Consider the following 8,162-nt stretch of genomic DNA (forward strand, 5'->3'; position numbering starts at 1 on the left):
GTCTTTGTGACTGTGCAGCAGGCACTTGGCTGACACTGTCATCCCCTAGCCTTGGGATGTTTCTTCAATAGCCTCTTTTACTAAAGTGATCAGGAATACAGAGAAACAATGGTGAACCTAGATATGGAGAGGGGACTGACCAAGTCACAGGCTTTCCAGAGAGAACTGAAACACTGGCCAGGAACAAGTTGGACAGAGAGAACCCAAAGGGAGCGATACAGGATGATGTGCAAAATAGGAAGTTGCCTGGATGGCAGCTCTTCAAAGAGCATCCTCTCTGCCCCAGGACTCCTTCTCCTTGCTTCTGAAGCACTTCATAAAGACACTGTCATTCGCCTGCCTCTTCTCCAGGCAGCATCTTGCCAGAAAATAAAAGTTCTCCGTGTGCTATCCTCAGTCATCTGCAGAGCTGATGGAGTCGTAGTCTAGTCTGCTTCAGAAGGGAGTGTCCTGTTAGTTTACCATTGCTATAACAAAACACCCGAGGCTAAGGACTGTATAAAAAAAAAGAGTTTACTTCGCATAAAGTTTTGGAGGCTAAAAGTCTACCCCTAGGCAGCTCCAGCCAGTCAAACTCTGTTGACACAAGTTTCTGTCCCGCCTGGTCCCACAGCCGTGCAGTCCCAAAGAAACACACAGAGGCCTACATTAATTATAAACTGGTTGGCCTTTAGCTCAGGCTTCTTATTAATTAACTCTTACATCTTACATCTTCCATTAACCCATAATTCTTGTCCGTTAGCCATATGGCATGCTACCTTTTCTCAGTGAGGCCTTCTCATCTTGTGTCCTCTGCATCTGGGTGATAACTGCAGACTGAGCCTTTTCTCTTCCCAGAATTCTACTGTTCTGGTCGCCCCACCTCTACTTCCTGCCCGGCTACTGGCCAACCAGCATTTTATTAAACTAGTGCAAGTGACAAATCTTTATAGAGTACAAGACCATTGTCCCACAGCAGTGGTCTGTATTAGTATGCATCTCTGATAAACACTATGGCCAAAAGCAACTTGATGAGGAAAAGATTTAATTTGGCTTACCCTTCCAGCTGGCAGTCCATCACTGAAGTAAGTCAAGGCAGGAACCTGGAGACAGGAACTGAAGCAGAGGCCATGGAGGAGTGTTGCTGACTGGCAGCTTGCTTTTTTATATGACCCAGAATCACCTGGCTAGAGGTGACACTGCATACAGCGGCCTGAGTCCTCCCACTTCAATCATTCACTAAGAAATTCCCCCTTAGGCATACCCACCTGTCTGGTGGATAATTACTCAGTAGAGATTTCCTCTTCCTAGATAGGCCTTGGTTTGAATGAAATTGACAAAAACTAGGTCAACGACACTATGTGGAGAGGAGAAACGTCACACCGTAGGTCAGGAAGCGCTATACTCAAGAACTAACCTGGATTGCGGAACAGTTTCCTCTGACCTATGACCTCCAACTAGGCTCCATCTCTCAACTTTGTGATATTGCTATGTGAGAGAATCAAACTTCAACACACAAACTTATTGAACACATCCTTAACCCATCTCTAAGCCAGAGCAACAGACTGTGATGAACACAAACCAAGAATGGGAATTAATTCTTAATTCCAAATGTAATTTTAGGATTTAAAAAAATTATTCATAAAAGGTTTGGGAGAAAGCATATATATCAAAATAGATTCTAATATAGGCACCTTTGGAATGGGGACTGTCACCGCACTGGGCTAACCCCATTTGTGAAGGGGATGAGTGAATTTTGATTGTATGAGGAACGGCAAAAACCTCTAAGCCTGTGATCTTTGCAAAATGTGAAAATAAGGTTACAATAAAATAGTCTGTGATACCCTGAGTCAGCCATGTCTCTTCCTGTGCTCTCTATCATCTGAACCCCCAAATCTGGAAAATCTACTGTCATGTCAGACCTGCCCAGGGGTAAGACCAGCCACTTCATGGGCACAGGATCAAAATTCTAGATGGATGTTTGTCCAGCACCGTGTGTGCCTAATTCTCTTGATGCTGTTGGAGGTATCAAGGAGAGGGAGTTTCAGTAGAGCAGCCTAGTATTCTAGTATTTAGTTACCAGCACCAGGGGCCATGGCATCTAAGGGAGTTGTTTTTCAAATGCCATCAGGCCACAGCTAAGATCTATAGTCTTAGAGCCACCTCATTGCCAAGCCCAGGTCCCCAGTAGATCCTCTGAGTTTCTCAACACCCATTCCTCAGTGTCCTCTGGTTAAGTAAGCTGGAGCTGGGCACTGCTGTTGGCAAGCTCTAGGCTGACTAGTCATCCTGCTGCGAGCATCTCTTCATTCCTGGTGGCACTGGGTGGGAGAGGAGGCATCGCGGTTCTGGAAAGAGGCGGTGACGAAGACCGAATATAACACAGCTCGTGCACGACAAAATTCCCTTTATTGATATTAATCACAGTTACAAGGTCTCATCCAGCAGAAAGAACGATTTGCAGTAACAGAACTACACACCAAGACACAAGACCAAAATAGACACATGTGCCAATCACCAAACCAGCCTCAGCCAACCAAATCTCTGAATGCGCCTTCAATTTTGATCACCAGTGCTTCCGAAGAATGTACGTACTCCCAGCTGAGGTTGGCCTCTGAGATCTTGAGCGTTCGCGGCTACGGTATTCACCCTTGCAGGGACGGAACAGGTAAACACAGAGTAGACCCTGATAACCCAGTACCTGAATGCCTGGCTCCCAAAGTGGAGTCCATTCTGAGTCCCTCACACACTACCGATCAAGGAGGGCTCAGGTCTCAGGCTTGTTGTGAGAGCTACTGGCGGAGCTATGTGTATGTTGGCACAGGTTAGTCTAGGTCCAGTTGTTCCTCAGGGTCACCTCAGACTGGGAAGTTTTCTAAGAAAGGAAATGTAAAAATACACCTGCCTACCCCCCCTCTGCTTTCTCATCCGAAGCCCTCTGGCCAGAGGTCTGTGTGGGTTATGTTTCCAAATGGCCAGTGGAGAAAGAGCCTTAGCTGGCTCTAAAGGTCACTCATCCCCTGGAGCTAACTTAAGTAACTCCATTAGTAAAGGAGGGGCTGAGTACTTGCAGTTTGCTAGGATCCACAAGTCTGGGGGGGGGGGCAAGGGCTGTAAACACATCAGGATTAAGAGCTGGGAGATCTAGGAACCGTGACTAATCGCTTGGTTCTTCTGACCTGCCAGAGGCTCAGTTCAAAGCCATACTCCCATCGCTTTTCACAGAGCACATTGTGTTTGTGCTCAAGGTCACCCTAATTTCCAAATTTCTCTAGCCTCAGTAATGCCAATATTTGCCTTAGGACAAAAGAGAAGACTAGCTGACTCCGTGCCCTTTGTGTGGGGGGCTGTCCTGTGCTGCCTCCCCGGAAGAAGCAGACCCTGCTTGAGCTGGCTCAGCCTTGGAGAACAGCCTTTTGTGCTCGTGATGCATCTGTCCTGGTTTTCTAGGTGGCATTCTAGGTGGACAGAAGGTCCACAGTTGAGAGAACACAAGGGGCTCTTGCCACCTGCTCTTAGACCTTAGGCCAACACACTTCAAGACTCCTGTCCCAAGAGCTGACTTCTGGAGGTGACCCTGAGGAGCTGAAGTCATCTAGTGAGGGGGGCTGGAGGTGAAACAGTAGGGGTTGGCCTTGACAAGCCTACTGAAGACAGATTCCTTCCACTCAGTGGCCCAAACACAAATCTCCAGTCCTATGATGCCTTGAGATTACAAAGAAAACCAGCTTCTCCCTCCAAAGCAAAATGAAAAATCAAAGCGTAATCAGAGCTGACCCAGGTAGGAGGCAGAGAGGAGAGAAAGGGATGGGATGTTAAGGTGAAGAGAGAGGCTCGCGGTCCTGCAGAAGTCCGGCACTTTCCTTCCTCAGGTCCCACGGTTGTCGGAGCTAGCCGAGGCCCACATCCAGGGACATCATTACCACGAATCCCAGGATGGAGGCCCAGGAGGCCAGCTTCCCGTTGCCACTAGAAGGAAAGGAGGGAAAATGATACTTCCTATGGCCTTGTCCAAGCTTATGGCCTCTTCTGCAATACCCAGCTACAACACTAAGTATCTTACTAATGGTGGCAACATGGACAAGTGGGTATCACAGGCCAAGGGAATGCTGAGTCCTAGTCCTGAGCATAAATGTCCTCACTAGGCTGTGGTTCCTGAAGCTGCAGAACAGGGAAATTGTTTGAGCATGGCTCTCCAGCTCACGCTTGAATAGCAATCAGGAGATGTCTTAGTTTGGGGTTTTATTGCTCTAATGGAACACAGGTCTTTCTGGCTTATACTTCACCACTGCTATTCATCACTGAAGGAAGGCAGGGCAGGAACCTGGAGGCAGGAGCTGATGCACAGGCCACGGAGGGGTGCTGCTTACTGACTTGCTTCTCATGACTTACTCAGCCTGCTTTCTTATAGAGTCCAGGACCAGCAGCCAGGTTGGCACCACCCACAATGGGCAGGACCCTCCTCCATTGATCACTAATTGAGAAAATGTCTTACAGCTGGAGCTCATGGAGGCATTTTCTCAACTGGGGCTCCTTCCTCTCTGATGACTCTAGCTTGGGTCAAGCTGACACACCAAAGCAGTCAGTACAGGTCTGGAGAGATGGCTCATCAGTTAAGAGCACTTGCTTCTCTTGTAGAGGACCAGAGTTTGGTTTCCAGCATCTATATTAATCAGCTAACAATTGCCTGTGATTACAGTTTCAGGAATCTGACTTCTGGCCTCTATGAACACACACACACACACACACACACACACACACACACACACGCACACTCTCACACCTTCTAAAAATTAGTAACTGTATATTTCCTTCAGGTGCATGGGGAGAGGGTATAGGTAGGTAGGTAGATGATAGATAGATAGATAGATAGATAGATAGATAGATAGATAGATAGATAGATAGAGGTATACATGTGTGCACATGTGTGTGGAGGTTGGAGATCAATTATGGGAGTCACTCCTCCTCAGACACTGTCTACTTGTTGTTTGTGACAGGGTCTCTCACTAGCCTGGAACTCACTAATCAGACTAATCTGGCTAGCCATGGAGTCCCAAGTATCCACCTGTCTCTACCTCTCTAGTGTGGGGATTACAGAATATTCCACCATGCCTGGCTTTTTATGTGGGTTCTGGACACTGAACTCAGGCTCTCATGCTTGTGTGGCAAGCGCGGTGCTGGGGAGTCATCTCCCCAGCCCTGATTATTATTTATGAAAGGCAATGATCTGATACGATAAACTAGCTTCACAATTATTCTGTTATAAAAACCTGAATGAAGCCATGCAAGGTCTACTCTGCCCACAATCCCCCTTGACATCTGGCCCATGGCAAGGTAACGAAACACACATATACGGCTATGGTTTGCACCTTTGAGTCCACCGTTCTCCTCATTCCAACAGAGAGAGAGAGAGAGAGAGAGAGAGAGAGAGAGAGAGAGAGAGAGAGAGAGAGAGACTAAAGGTGACCATCTATTTCACCAAGGGTTAGGGGCCCCTGCCTTATGGCACTGTGAGCTGTCACCTTCCTTCTCTTCACTTCAGTTTTGGCAAGCAGAGGAGGGACAGGAACAATCATTGGAAGGGCAGAGGGATCTTGGGGATAAGAAAAGACAGAGGGAGAGCAGACAAATGTGAAAGCAGCAGGGGTGGGGCAGGGGAGTCTCAGATTAGGCCTGGTGCAGGGGCAGACAGCTGGGCAAGCTCTTCACCTCGTCTGGGCTTCAGGAATGATGTCGTCCATGACCACATAGACCATGGCACCAGCAGCAAAGGCCAGCGCATAAGGCAGGACAGGCTCGGCCAGCACCACGGCAAAGGCTCCAAAGACCCCAGCCAAGGGCTCCACCATGCCGCTCAGCTGTCCATACCTAAGGAGGAAACGGAGACATTGACCAATGCAGGGAGATCCAAGCAGATGTGACACTTGCCCAGACTGCTGACTCAACCCTAGAAAGCAGACGTGCGTGGTGGGCATCTGGTCTGGCCATGTTCTAAGAAGCACCTCCCGCTCCTTGCCCAGATCCCACTGAAGCAGTTACGGTAGCTTTGTATCCCTTATTGCCTTTGGATCTTTAAGTTGCCTATATCATCTTTTGACAACGACAATTTGATTGGGACATAGTTTGCAACCCGTGTAACATTTACCGCATTGACAGGTGGTTTTATAGATTTACAAGGTTAAGTGAGCATCACCATTGATTCCGACATCTTTATCACCCTAAAAAGAAGCCGGTGGCCATTAGCAGCTGTGCCCTGTTTCTTCCTCCTCCCAGCCCGTCACCATGAATCTCTCTCCATCTCTCTTCCCTCTGTATGTTTGCTGCCTCTGGATATGTCCTATAAACAGAATCATATATAGGTTTTTCGGTTTGTTTTTGAGGGGTGAAGAGAGGGTGGCTTATTTCTCCTAGCGTAATGTTTTCAAGATATATTCTTGCTATAGCATGTATCTTTCTCTTTTAAAAAACAAGTTTAGAGTGTGTGTGTTTCCACGAACATACCAGCAGGACAGACAGTCCTCTGATGTACCCAACCCCTGCCTGTGGCCTTGTTGTCTTTGGAAAATGTGGCTTTGACATCAAGCCCAGACTAGAGTTTGAAGAAGAGAACAAAGCTTCACTTTCCGATCTTGGTGCTGATCACAAATCTCTGCATCTCTCCCCTCCTTCCTCCCGAGTGCCTCGACTGTCAGAAATGACAGCTGTGACCTTTGGTAGGTTATAAACCTCTCTAAGGCCACCCACCTCCCTTGTCTCCCAAATCCTCTACTTGAGGGTCTCTGACAATGGAGAAAGGGATCTGGAGAGGGCAGAAACGCAGTCACTTGAGCACTGGGCAAACTTGCAAGTCACGGAGTCTTATACAATGGAAGGCGTTTTAAAATTGTTCCTGTCCGCACTCTGCATGAGTGTGGTAACCTTATGTTACGGATCAGTGATTGTTTTAGCAGAGAAAGGTGGGAGGCCTGTGTCCCAAGTGGAGGACACATGAGAAAAGCTGTTATTATAATGACTCACTGGGTCAGGTCGTGGCAAGAAGATCCTCAGCTGGGCATATTGTGACATTTAGAGGAGACATGTTATGGGGTGAGTGGCTAGTGCAATGGTCATGGGTTGCTTTCCACAGAAGCCTTTGAAAAGGAACACAGACACTCAAGCCAGTCGTGTGAAGGTCAAAGGTTAAGAGATGAGCTTGTGTCTTGGGGTCTCTACTCTGTGTATGGCATTCACCCATACTTGTGGTGTTCTTCCAGAGAAGCCCCACACTGGCTTCCAGCATGAGCCTGACCCTGAAAAATGGAGTTCACGCCCAGTAGTCCACACCACTCCCTTCTGAGCCAACAGGCTGGCACACTCACCAGAAGGCTCTCCAGGTAGAGAAGCCAGCTCCACGCAGAGGGAGGCTGACAGCGAGGCCCTCAGGGAAATTCTGGATCCCAATTCCAATGGCCAAATTCCTGCAAAAAAAAAAAAAGTCAAGAAGGCACAAGTTCTAGTAAACTTTGACTACTTGACATAGCCCAGGGTCATCTTAGAGAGGAATTCTTTTGGTCAGACTAGCCTATGGGTGATGTCAGTGGGCACTGTCTTGATTATTAATTGCTTAGGAGAGCCCAGTCCACTGTGAGCTGCACTATTCCCTGGGCTGTATAAGAAAGCTAACTAAGGATAAGCCTGAGAGCAAGCCAGCAATCAGAGTTCCTCCACCATCTCTGCTTCAAGTTCCTGATCGATTTTCTGTCCTGATGTCCCTCGGTGATGGAGTGTAGTCTGCAAGCCAAGATAAGCCATTTTCTCCCCTAAGTTGATCTTGGTCAGTGTCTGAATCATAGTAACAGAGAAGAAATTAGAATAACACATAAAACTTATTGTCTGGAGTCATGTACTGTGTTGGTCTGAAAGAACATGACCCCTCTCAGGAGCGGCATTATTAAGAGGTGTAGCCGTGTTAGAGGAAGTGTGTCACTGTGGGGATGGGCCTTGAGATCTCCTATGCTCAACCCGTGTGCAGTGTCACAGTTCACTTCATGTTGCCTTGGGTTGAGATGCAGAATTGTCAGTTTCTTCTCCAGCACCATGTCTGCCTGTATGTGACCATGTCCTACCATGATGATAACGGACTAAACCTCTGAAACTGTAAGCTGGGCCCAATGAAATGTTTTCCTCTGTGCCCTTGAGTGTCT

General features: G+C 47.7%; 1 long non-coding RNA gene across 1 annotated transcript; it reads right to left on the reverse strand.

The window, feature by feature from the left end:
- Positions 1-2,375: 2,375 nt before the first annotated feature.
- LOC106143848 lies at positions 2,376-7,433 on the reverse strand. The gene is made up of 3 exons (XR_001228988.2): positions 7,338-7,433; positions 5,689-5,847; positions 2,376-3,948 (listed from the first exon to the last, which is right to left on the reverse strand). It is a non-coding gene; the product is annotated as an uncharacterized LOC106143848 (long non-coding RNA).
- Positions 7,434-8,162: the final 729 nt, after the last annotated feature.

Source organism: Microtus ochrogaster, chromosome 7, assembly GCF_000317375.1.
Source record: "Microtus ochrogaster isolate Prairie Vole_2 chromosome 7, MicOch1.0, whole genome shotgun sequence".
NCBI classification, from domain to species: domain Eukaryota; kingdom Metazoa; phylum Chordata; class Mammalia; order Rodentia; family Cricetidae; genus Microtus; species Microtus ochrogaster.